This window comes from Condylura cristata, unplaced genomic scaffold, assembly GCF_000260355.1.
Source record: "Condylura cristata isolate star-nosed mole 26May11 unplaced genomic scaffold, ConCri1.0 scaffold00004, whole genome shotgun sequence".
NCBI lineage: Eukaryota > Metazoa > Chordata > Mammalia > Eulipotyphla > Talpidae > Condylura > Condylura cristata.
The window spans coordinates 28,357,805-28,369,689 of record NW_004567105.1 but is presented as its reverse complement, the minus strand read 5'-3'; positions in this window follow the sequence as shown (position 1 = coordinate 28,369,689).

Here is an 11,885-nt window from a genome sequence, read left to right as displayed (position 1 = left end):
CATGAATTAACTTTCAATAGACTTTAATTTTATTTTACTATTTGCCAATTTTTATCATTTTTACCTAATACTATGTACACACTTTAACCTTTGCTCTTATTCAATCCCAGGCTGCTTGCAAGGTCAACTTTGTCTCTGTGGCCTCCTGACTATTTCATTCTCCCAATTCAGCCTTTTTTTTTTTTAAATTAGCTTATATTTTTAAACATCCTTACTTATTTTTCACAGTTAGGATTGGTCACCTCAGGTGTGGTCACCCTAGCTTTCCCATCACCAAAGTGCCCAGGTCCTCTGCTACACTGTCCCACACTCTCCTCTGCCTGCTACATTCTCCCTCCACCTCCGCCTCCCCTCCAGGATGACTCAAATCTATTCCTTTCCATAGTCAGACTTACCACCTGTTATTCTCCAAAATTTTGCAAACGCTTTCTTTTCCCAAAGCGAAGTAATATACAATGATTGAGCTCATCACACAACACTGATTTCCAAATTGTGTCAGGCAGAATAACCCAGGAAGCTATGTGCTGGTTTTTTCTTAAAATGATATGAAGGTTCTGAGCAACCTACCAGTGTTTGTATGCATAAAGAAGCTTCCAGAGAGTAAGAAAATAGCTGTTTTCTAAAGAGAGATAAATCTCCCTCAAAAGTTTTACATGGTTTTCTCATCAATTTCTTTTTTTGCTTTCTTATAAATTAGAAACTTAAGTCTGCATGATCAGAGATGGCAACTTTAAGTTGATTAGGTTATTTATTAAGCTGATTCATGTGGTGTGCTCCATGTTTGTCCACATCATGTAGCTTTATAGTAGGCCACAGGATTTACAGTCAGAAGCCCTGATTTGTGGAACATGGATAAGGGCTTGCTGGATACATCCTTTTCAAATAAACAATGATAATGATCATTATAATCAACCATTGTTATCAATTTCTTAATCTTTGACTGTAATTCTTAGGCAGAATGTTTTGATCAGAAAACAGGATATCCTCATCTTGAAGCTCTATTATCCTGATTTGTGCCTTGGTGAATAACTTTAAAATCTTCATAGAATAAGAATTATTTAGAAGAAATAGTATATTGATGATTCAGGGGCCTTCCTGGGGCGCAAGGGGTGAAAGCACAGCACTGTGAAGCTATCAGCAGCCACTGCACCACAAATTTGATCCCGGGCCAGGGAGCTGACCCACATGGTACAGCAGGCCTCTCCTGGCTAGGCAGGGCTCCCCTCAGCAGTGTACTAAAGTCACTCTGCCTGTTCTGTTTCCTACTCTGTCTCCCACTCTCCCCCCCCCCCCATTTCTTGAGTGGAGAAGTAAAGGTTTTTTTTTTTTAAGTAGTACATTGATGATTCAGTTAGAAAACAAATATTTTTGGAATGCCCCTTCTTTCAAAAAGAAACATTGTGCTATAGTTTACAAGAAATATGAGGACTAGAGAAACCAATACCAAATAAAATCATGTGTTTATGCTACCATGGATAGTGTGTTGATTTGCAAAGTGGGGAATTTCTGGGTGAAATATGAAATTAGCTCAATGTGTGGAGGCCAGAGAAAGAGCCTATTCCAGAATAGCAGGTGACAATTTTTTTTTTCGCGTAAATTTTCTTTCTTCTTTTTTTTAAAGATGTATTTATTTATGCATACAGAACTGTAGAGTAGGCCAAAGGTGGGAAGGTGAGAGGATTCACCGAGGACAGAGGGGGAGCAGAGAAGGAGGGTCTACTGAAATAACACTGCTGAGGGAGGCAGGGGTGAGACAGGCGAGGTCTGCTGAGCCATGACTGTCCACATGTACCCTGGCTGGGGATCAAAGTCACACCCGAGCGACTGTGGCCAGTTTAGCAGTGCTGCACTTTAACCAGTTGCATCACCGGAAAGAGCCCAACTGTCTCTTTCTTTTAACAAAAGAGACAATTTAATAAGCAAAAGTGCTTATGTTCGGATGGTCTCAACAATGCATTATGATCTCAACACTGAGTCCTCAGGTGGTTACTAGAGTGGGGGAGCAGGCTGAAGGCACATTAGGAAAGGAGGGTCAGGACAGGTCAGAGAGTCTCAAGGATCAAACAGTCATGTCCTCTTCACCTTCTCCCACAGACTATATTCTTTAGACTGATGCTAAATCAGAAAGTTTTCTTTCTTTTTTTTTTTTTAACATAATATCAATGTATGAAGGGATATTTTCTTCCAGGACTGGTAACATTTGAAAGAATCACACATGTTGTTGGCAAGGCAGGATGAAAGATACTCTGATCAAATTAAAAAAAAAAAAAAAACCTTGGCAAAAATATTCTGAATCTCACTTGTTCTTCCAGAAAGTGTAAGTAAATAATTTTTTCTTTATTCTACTCATGGGAAACGGCTATTTACTCAAAACATATACTGAAAAATATTGGAAAAGAAGATAGGTTTTTTATAAACCTACATAAACATTAGACTATTTTATTAATAACTTTAATACAATGACCAAACATACGAGAGAAGAAAAATACAAGGGGAAAAAACTACATGAGAAAACTGGTTGAATGAAAGTGGGTATTGGCAGATTATCATGACTTAATGAAAATTCCCAAAAGTCAGGTCTTTTTAACCTATATTTAGGTATCTTCATTGTGCCTAATTAAACTTTACAACAGGAATATTTGATGCCCAATTACCTCATCTGAATTGCCATATAATAATCTGCTCATAAAAATCAAGTTCACATTAGGCTCACAATTTTGCCATTCTGAGTCATTAAACAATCTACATCATCTGAGATAGAGTCTTTAGAATATAGGCGCTTTATTATCTGTTTTATACCATATTATTTTAGTGTCAGGGTTCCTTAATTCCTTTTCACTAAACTTTATATGTGCTGATAAATTTAAATGGTTTTTCATTATTCAAAATTTTCCACTGTGATCTGGATTGTCATAGAAATAAAATTATTTGTATCTACCTACAAATAAATGCAGCTTCTTAAATATCCATTTACAGAATTGAATAAACCCAAATCCTTGAAGTCTGAATATCATCAACTGCTAAAATGTTAATTTGATTCAAACAAACTCATACTCTTGAAGAAATAGATGACTGATGTTTCATATGGAATTAATTCAGGATTGCGTATTCAACTATAAATTGGGGGAAATTTCTAAAGCCACCACATGGTCCACAAAATTTGCCAAAAATAGTCATTGACCTCCCTGATTATTGGACATGCACGTACACGGACATGCACGCACACTCAGTTATTAAATTATATGAAATTATATGTAAATTGAAGTATTTTATTTAATAAAACTATAATAGAAAACTCTGAATAATTATTTTTTCTAACTTTCTGACATAAGAAATTGAAAACATAATATTACAGGATATAATCAATATTTCATTCAAGTTACTTCTCAACTCTAAGTTCAAACAATGAATCTGAAAATTTGTAATGGTTTTAATTGTTTACCTAAAAAAAGCTGTTTAAAGTTGAAATTCCAGGTTCCTCCCTGGTGGTGCAAGGAGTTAAGTTTCAGTACTATGAAGCTATCAGCAGCCACTGTAGCAGGAGTTTGATCCCCTGCTGGGAGCTGACCCACAGGGCACAGCAGACCTCTCCTGACCCGCCCGCTGCTCCCCTCAGCAGTGTACATTGTCAATTTGCTATTCTGCTTCCTACTCTGTCTCTGGTGCATCATCTTACCTACCCACACCTCTGACCTACATCTCAGCTCTTGTATGCATAAATAAAAATAAAATCATTTAACAAATAAATAAATTGATATTTCAGCAATTCTACTCGCTAGGCCCCTGCACACAGCCACACGCTACCCAGAAGTCACACTACCTGGTGTGCGAGGCCTGTCTGCCACCTGCCAGTGTCCTCCAGTACTTTTCTCTGCCACAGCCCCATCTTAACTCATTTTCCTTACAGCTATATTCAAAGGATGAGAACAAGATTCCAGTTCAGATTTATTTTGACACTCAAACCCATTTTCTTTAAAATAGGGTACAAAATACAATAAAGCCAAGATACTTGTACTAATTAAGGGGAGGGGTACAGGGGAGACCTGTAAAGTGAATTTCTGGTCCTAAGTACTAACTTGGCATTGAAGAAGATTAAATAAATAACTAAAAGGCTTAAAATATAGTAATCATAAGGTTACAAACTGAAATTTAACCTAGATTGATACTGGTGTCTGGAAATGTCCAGTCTAATGAGCAGGGCAGGGAATCAAAGCTAGGCTGTCCTGAGCAGCACAGTGTCCTCTATATTCCAGACCCTGTAAGGCCTGGTGATACTCAGTAGGGGAATCAAATTAAAAAAAAATGTTGACCCTAGGCAGGTAGAAAGGACCCAGAGTATAAAATGTCTTAAATGGCATGCTTAGAAGTTTATATTTTATACTGACATGGATAGCTGGATAATCAGGGTACCATGTGGTAAGACAGGAAGTTCATAAAAATCATTCCCATAACATTCAGTTTAACAAACGTGTATTAATATTCTTCTACGGTAGTTTGTCAGGAAGTAAAGATGAACTGATGAATTTCTACTAGGGGAGTGTAAGGGTCAGTATCTAGAAAAGTGGAAAATATTAAATCATGTTCCTTTGGTAGTAAAATGAGACAAGATGAATGACAGCAACTGTCAGTTTACTTACAGTTCTGTCAACTGAGACATTTGAGAAAGAAGAAACTTAACTATTTCAAAAAAAAAATAAAAGGAAGGCAAGTAATGGTTAATGATTTTTAAATATTTATATTATTAAAATCTAAGTACCTATTTCAAAATTAAAGTAACTTATAGGTTGGAAATCCTTCCCATCACTAATCAATCACTGTTTTTCCTCAAAGCTGTATTTTTGGAACTTGTCATAAATTATAAAACCTATCAAGGACCTGTCAAAGAAAAATTGCATTGAACCAGTTAAACAGGCAAGGAAGATTTTATTCAAAATTATAGCAGTAGGGGTCAAAACTCTTACAGAGAGAAATTGAACTCAACTGTATTAAAACAAGATAAGAAGAGTTTTTAAGTTCTGAGGTAAGCTAATGGAAAAGTACTAGAGGACATTAGTGGGGATATTAGTTGATCAGTGTAATTGGGTCATCTGTATTTATTATTTAGCAGCATTAAAAGTGAGTCTTCTACCTTTAGATAGAAGGAAGCTTTTTTTATAATAATTTCTTTTTTTCTTTAATTTATCTTTTACATCAGTGTGTATTCCTCATAAAATTCTCACCACCAGTTCACCTGTGAAGCTTTCTTGTTACATTTCAAAGAAAGGGCACTCAGATCCTTGAGAAAGACAGAGTACTGGCTTGTAAAAAGTGATATGAGCTGAGAGAAGACTTAGCATTTCCAAAAGACAGAAATAGAATTTATAATATCAAGTTTTTGATTTGTTTTAAGTATTCTAAAAGGTCAGGGCCTGTTTGGGAAGAAATCTGTCTAAAGTTTATTCCAGCTGAGTCTGTTAAAACAGTTTGATCATAACTGCCAATTAGTCATTCAATTCAGCATTTCTTTAAGTTAACTTTGTAATTTTGAAAAAAGCTCACATTTAACCTGGCTTCGTTAGATAAAGGATTATTTGGTGGTATGAGGCTAAGGAAATTGCTGCCTATGACTTTCTAGTGAACCACATGCATCAGAGAATTACAACCAGGTAGTAATTATGTGTGTCTTCATGTCCAACCACATGAAATACATAGTCGTTTGATGCCAAGAACACTATTAAAGGTAGTCTTCTTTTACCTTAATATTTTGACAGTCAGTTTTAGGCTGCTATGCGTAGAATTATTAGTTCAGACAAATAAGTAGATAGATCTAAACCTTAAGAAATTTGATTTTGGAAAATGAATGTTATACTGACATTTGTCCTAGGAATATCATTTGTGAGACTCACATTAAAAAGCGGTATGTTCTCAGAAGAAGTCTGCCATTATGCTGTGCTCCTCAATAGACTAAAGACTAAAAACTTGTTCAAACACTTTTTATACAAATCAAAACAAAGATAAAGCCAGGCATATTTTAGACTTTGACATTCATTAGTTGATTTTGAAAGTATTTGACAATATTACTATAGATTTTTTAAAATAGATAATTTTTTTCGAAATTGAAAGGAGAGAAAGACTGGACATATGACAGAAAGTTGTTAAAAATTAACCTTCGATAGAAAAGGAAAATTGGTGGTCTCTTCTGCCTTCCTCTAGGCAATGCAAAATATCAAAGTCTCCAGTGAGAATTCTGATCCCTTCTTGAAGAATTCTAACATGATTTATGAGGGAAAATGATAGTTTTTTTTTTTAACCTTTGTCTTCTTTTGTTTGTTGCTAAATGAGCTTGCTTCAGGCAATATGTAGTATTTCTGCCCCAACTTAATCCTTTTCATTGCCTTTGTATGACCAGTTTCTGTATGTATGTATTGTAATCATTATTTCTTAAATTTTGAGCTTTCTATTAGTCATCCATCCAGAATTCCCTAATTTTTTTAAGCCTTCTGACAGCACCTGCTATGATAGGGGTGCCACAGCAAGAGAAACTTGCTCATGCAGAGCACTTAAACTAATGTCCTTTGTTTCAGAGAGGCCAAGTTATTGGTAAAGTGTAAGCTCTCAAGGGGAAAAAAAACAAATATATAGTCACTCCTTAGGTACTGACTTTCACAATAGTTACTGAAAGGTGTAGTGAAGGCATTATAGACAAACACAAAGAAGAGGGACAGGAATGAAAGCCCAGGCACTTAGAGTGGCTAGCAAGGGAGCCCTTATTGGAGTGCTTCCTGGGGAGTTTCACAGACCCCCACCGGGGTCAGAGAAGTCACCTGAATCAAATGAGCAGAGCTTATATGGGGTGATGTTTAACCAAGGGTGTAGGGGAGGTCCATGAGGGATCTTTCAGCTTAGCAGAGGGAGCTCTCCTTTTCTCTCAGTCCCTCTTATCTTGGGGACCTGACAATAAGGTGATCAGCCAAGGGTAATGGCTCTGGGCACCAGAGTGTCCAGGAGGAGTTGTTTTTATTTAACTTGTTCCCTGCTGAGGTGGCTGAGAGGCCATCATGGCTTCCCTTCTGCTAGGCCAGGCCCAGGCCTAACAGTTACATGTTTCATTTCATTGTTTGTATTTTTGTTCAGCAAGTAAAACAAATCTTTAAGTAATATAGTTTATTTTAGCTATTGAGAAATAATCAGTTTTAAAAACATTTCAGATCACTGCTAAGTGACCTCAAAAGAAAATAAATAAAAAACACTGAGAACATTGATGAAGGAAACATTTCAGAAATCATCATATTAAAAACTATATTAAGAATTCTTTCATATGCCAGCTGTTTCATGTTATTTTTGCTACTCCTGAGATTAGTGAAATTTTCACTAATGTTAAGGTATTTTAATCATTTTGGTGTAATGATAACTCTTCCTGACTTATAGGAAGAATTCTAAGTACATACCAGAGATAAAAATTTAATTTCTCCCAAAATAATTTTCTTGATTTTGGGTTACACTGAATGTCCTAATCTCCTTCTGTTCTTACAGAAAAAACACACAAACTAAAGATACACGCTCTGTAAATTTATAACAGAATTTTGTAGACAATAGTGCCTCAAATTTGGAATCAGATTTGGTGATCGTTGAAAAAAAAAATACTGGGCCTCCTTGGTGGTATTGGGGTTAAAGACACAGAGTTATCAAGCTATCCACAGCCATTGCAACATCAACATGAGATGGTTCTCCAGCCAAGGAGGTAAACCTCTTAGCACAGCAGACTGCTCCTGTTTGCCTACTGCTCCCCTCAGCAGTGTATTTCAGTAGATCTGCCTGTTCTTCTCCCCACTATGTCTCTGGTGAATCCTCTCACCATCACCTCTAGCCTAACCCCAGCCTTGTATGCATAAATAAATAGATATATTTTTTAATTACTGATGGTAAGTGATGGTGAGATTTTTTTTTTTTTTCATGTACCTGCTAACCATTGTGGGCTTTTCTGGGTAAAGTACCTATTTATCTCTTTTGGCCCACTTTTTTTTTTTTAATTGAAGTGTTCTCTTTTTACAATATTGTGATACATTACTTGTAAATACTATATATTAGGCCTTTATCATCAGGGAAACACAAATCAAAACCACAATTAAGCATCACCTCACTCTTGTGAGGATGTTCCATATGGGGCGAGGGGGTAGCAGTGAGTAAAAGATGTATGCTTAGATGCTCTTAGTGGGACCCAAGACTGATCCATTGCCTATGGAAAACAACATAGAGGTACCTCAAAATGTTAAGAAGTGATAGATAGCAATTCAACTCATTACTATTTATTCAAAGAACACAAAACAATCATTTGAAGAGGCTGTGCTCATTGCAGCACTGTTTACAATAGCCAAGTTACTTATGGAAACACCTGAAGTCCCAGGTGAAGTCAACAGATAAGTAGGGGAAGGTGATGTGGTGCGTATCTGTGCTGGTATAGTACTCATTTCTAAAAAAGAAATGCAACAACATGGATGAAATGAAGGAATGATGCTGAGTAAAACAAGTCAGGAGAAAATCAAATAATGATTTCACTCATGTGCAACAGAGAGGAACAAAACAAAGGAACAGACAAAACAAAACCAAAACATTCTATGACTGCACAACTAAGAATTCTAGAAAGGAGAGTGAGGTATTGTACAAATAGGGAAGAGTGATCTGTGGTGTATGGTGAAAGATTATGGGTGATTGCTGGTGAATGTGGCATAGTAATTACATCTGAAGAGGTGTGAACCTATTCCTGAAAATCATATATGGTATTGTGAATTAAGTTTACCTCTGCAATCCAATCAATCAATAACTTTTCCTTTGATTTTAATAAACGTAATTTCCTGAAAAATCAATGCTAGCAAATAAAAAGCTAACTTACAGGGTAACTGGATCTGATATTTCTAAAGTTTAAAAAGGTTAAAGGCATGCTAATTTCTATGTTTTGAACTTAAGCAAAACCATTAATAAATGATCACTGCCAAAGTAAATGATGTGTTGAAATGACATTGCAATAATGAAAAATGCTAACTATATAGAAGAACTAAATTTAAAACATAAGTGTAAGCTGGATCATAAGCTTATCATATGATCCAGCAACTATACTCCTTGTGTGCATTTAGCAAATGAAAATTCTGGTCTGGGCAAAAAATTGCACATGAATGTTTAGACCAGTTTCTTCATAATTCACAAAAGTTGGTAGCAACCAACTGTCATTTAATAGGTGAATGGATAAACTCTATTATACATTCAAACAGAATATTACTCAGCACTAAAATGAAATGCACCATGAGGAGACATAGAAAATTTTTTGATATATAATGATAAATGAAAATAAGTCAATTTGAGAAAGTTATATTCTGTATGAATCCAACAACATGACATTCTAAAATAGACTAACTATGGAGGATCAAGAAGATCAGCACTTGCCAATGGTTAAGGGGACAATGGGGTGAGTAGGTTTACCAAAATGACTTTTGGGCCCTCCCTGGTGGCGCAGCGGGTTAAAGCACTGCACTGAGAAGCTAAAGCCACTTCCGCATGAGTTCAATTCCCGCCTACCCCGGAGGAGACCACATGGTGTGGCAGACCTCTCCTGACCCGCCCACTGCTCCCCTCAGCAGTGTACTTCGTTGATCTGCCTGTTCTGTTCCCCACTCTGTCTCTGGTGAAGCCTCTCACCACCCCTGAGCCTCTGGCCTGTACCCCAGTTCTGTATGTACAAATAAATAAATCTTTAAAAAAAAAATGGCTTTTTAGGACAGTGAAATTATTCTGTACCATAGTACAATAAAGGATACATAGCCAACCACATAGAATGCACACCACCAAGAGTGACCCTTAATGTAGACTACGGCTTTGTTGTCAATGTAGGTTCATCATCGGGAACAGTTACACCACTTCAGTGTAGGGAAAGGAGATGGGCAGAGGGGAGGGAGAATGGTACTCTTCACTTTCTACCCAGCTTTTCTGTGTGTGCAATAATGTCTTAAAAAAAAGTAAAGTCTGGGTTCTCCCTTGTTGTGCAAGGGGTTTAAAGCATGGCACTATGAAGCTACCTGCAGCCACTGCAGATGGTTCGATCTGCAGCTACAAAGCAGACCCACGTGGCATGACAGACCTCTCCTGACCTGCCCACTGCTCCCCTCAGCAGTGTGCTTCAGCCAATTTGTCTATTCTGCTCCCTACTCTATTGAATGCTCTCATCCCCACTCCTATGGCCAGTATCCTAGTTCTTTTATGCATAAGTAAAAATAACTCTTTAAATAAGTAAAGTCTATTTTTTAAAAACTTAATATTAGGTTATGTGGGATTTTCAGTGAAGGTTGCCATAATTTTTTAAGGTCTTACCATTAAAAAGGTATAATCCGTGTTGCACACCTTTGACATGACAGGGTAGTAAATTTAAAAAGAGAGCATGTATTACTAATACAATAAAATTATTTAGTTTTTAGACAATAATGAAAATAGATACTGGAATCATTAGTTTAGAGGAGAACAAGAAATTTTAAAACTTGAGATCAATATTAATGATACGGAACCCATGTTATAAAATGACTACGTATCTGTAGTTTAATAATATCCAAGCAGTTAAACAATTAAAGATTTATTTATTTGTACATACAGGCCAGAGGTGCAGGGGCAGTGAGGGGATTCTCCAGAGACAGAGTGGGGAGCAGAACAGGCAGATTGTCGAAGTACACTGCTGAGGGGAGTAGTGGGGGGGGCGGGGAGGGGGTCAGGAGAGGTCTGCCTCGCCATGTGGGTCACTTCCGTGGGGATCGAACTCATGCAGAAGTGGCTTTAGCTTCTTAGTGCTGTGCTTTAACCCGCTGTGCCACCAGCGAGGGCCCGATTTCAGTATTTTAGTAGTTTCATTTAGTTGTAAATGTCTTCAAACTTTGTAATATCCGTTTCTAATATATTCATTATCTATTTCTAAGTCCAGTTCGCTACTGCTATCTCATTAGCTTGTCTTGTGACTTATTTCAAAAACACAATGAATTTCTTCAATATGATTCATGACCATTTAATCTTGGTTTTTAATCAAAATTTAATGGCAAATTATCCTCTATTGTAATACATTCTTTCCCCTTCTTGCATCTTTTTTCTTTTTTTACAGTAAATCCTACATCTGACATCATTGTTAAAAACATTTCATCAATGGGACCCTCCCTGGTGGCACAGCGGGTTAAAGCAAAGCACTAAGAAGCTAAAGCCACTTCAGCATGAGTTTGATCCCCACCTGCCCCAGAGGTGACCCACATGGTGCGGCAGACCTTTCCTGACCCGCCCACTGCTCCTCTCAGCAGTGTACTTCGTCAGACGGTCTGTTCTGCTCCCCACTCTGTCTCTGGTGAATCCTCTCACTGCCCCTGCACCTCTGTTCTGTACCCTAGTTCTGTATGTATAAATAAATAAATCTTAAAAAAAAAAAACATTTCATCAATAATTATATTTAGACAGATTTCCTTTTCTGAGCTCAGTTTCTTCACCTTTTCTTAATAACATTGCACATTTTATACATAGAAAAGATTATACTGCTTCCTAGGCAAGTGTTGGGTTCACCAACCTTATTCTCATTTTCCTTTAACCCTTTCCCTTCTTGCTGGTTTCTATATGTGATATGCTGCTGAAAGAGATACTCATTACCCAGAACTAATGCAAAAGTCATATTCAGGAGATATAATATTTAAATCATAAGAAACTACAGCAGGAAAGTTTATCTGTGACAAAATATAAGAGAGCAATTATGCCTCTCTGATGCTTAACTCTATCACCAATAAAATGAAAACAGAAAACTATTTGCCTCAGAACTGCTGTGATGATTAAATTGGAAAATAGAAGTAAAAATTCAGTACTGGTCATAACATGCCATATTAATTCCATAATCATGA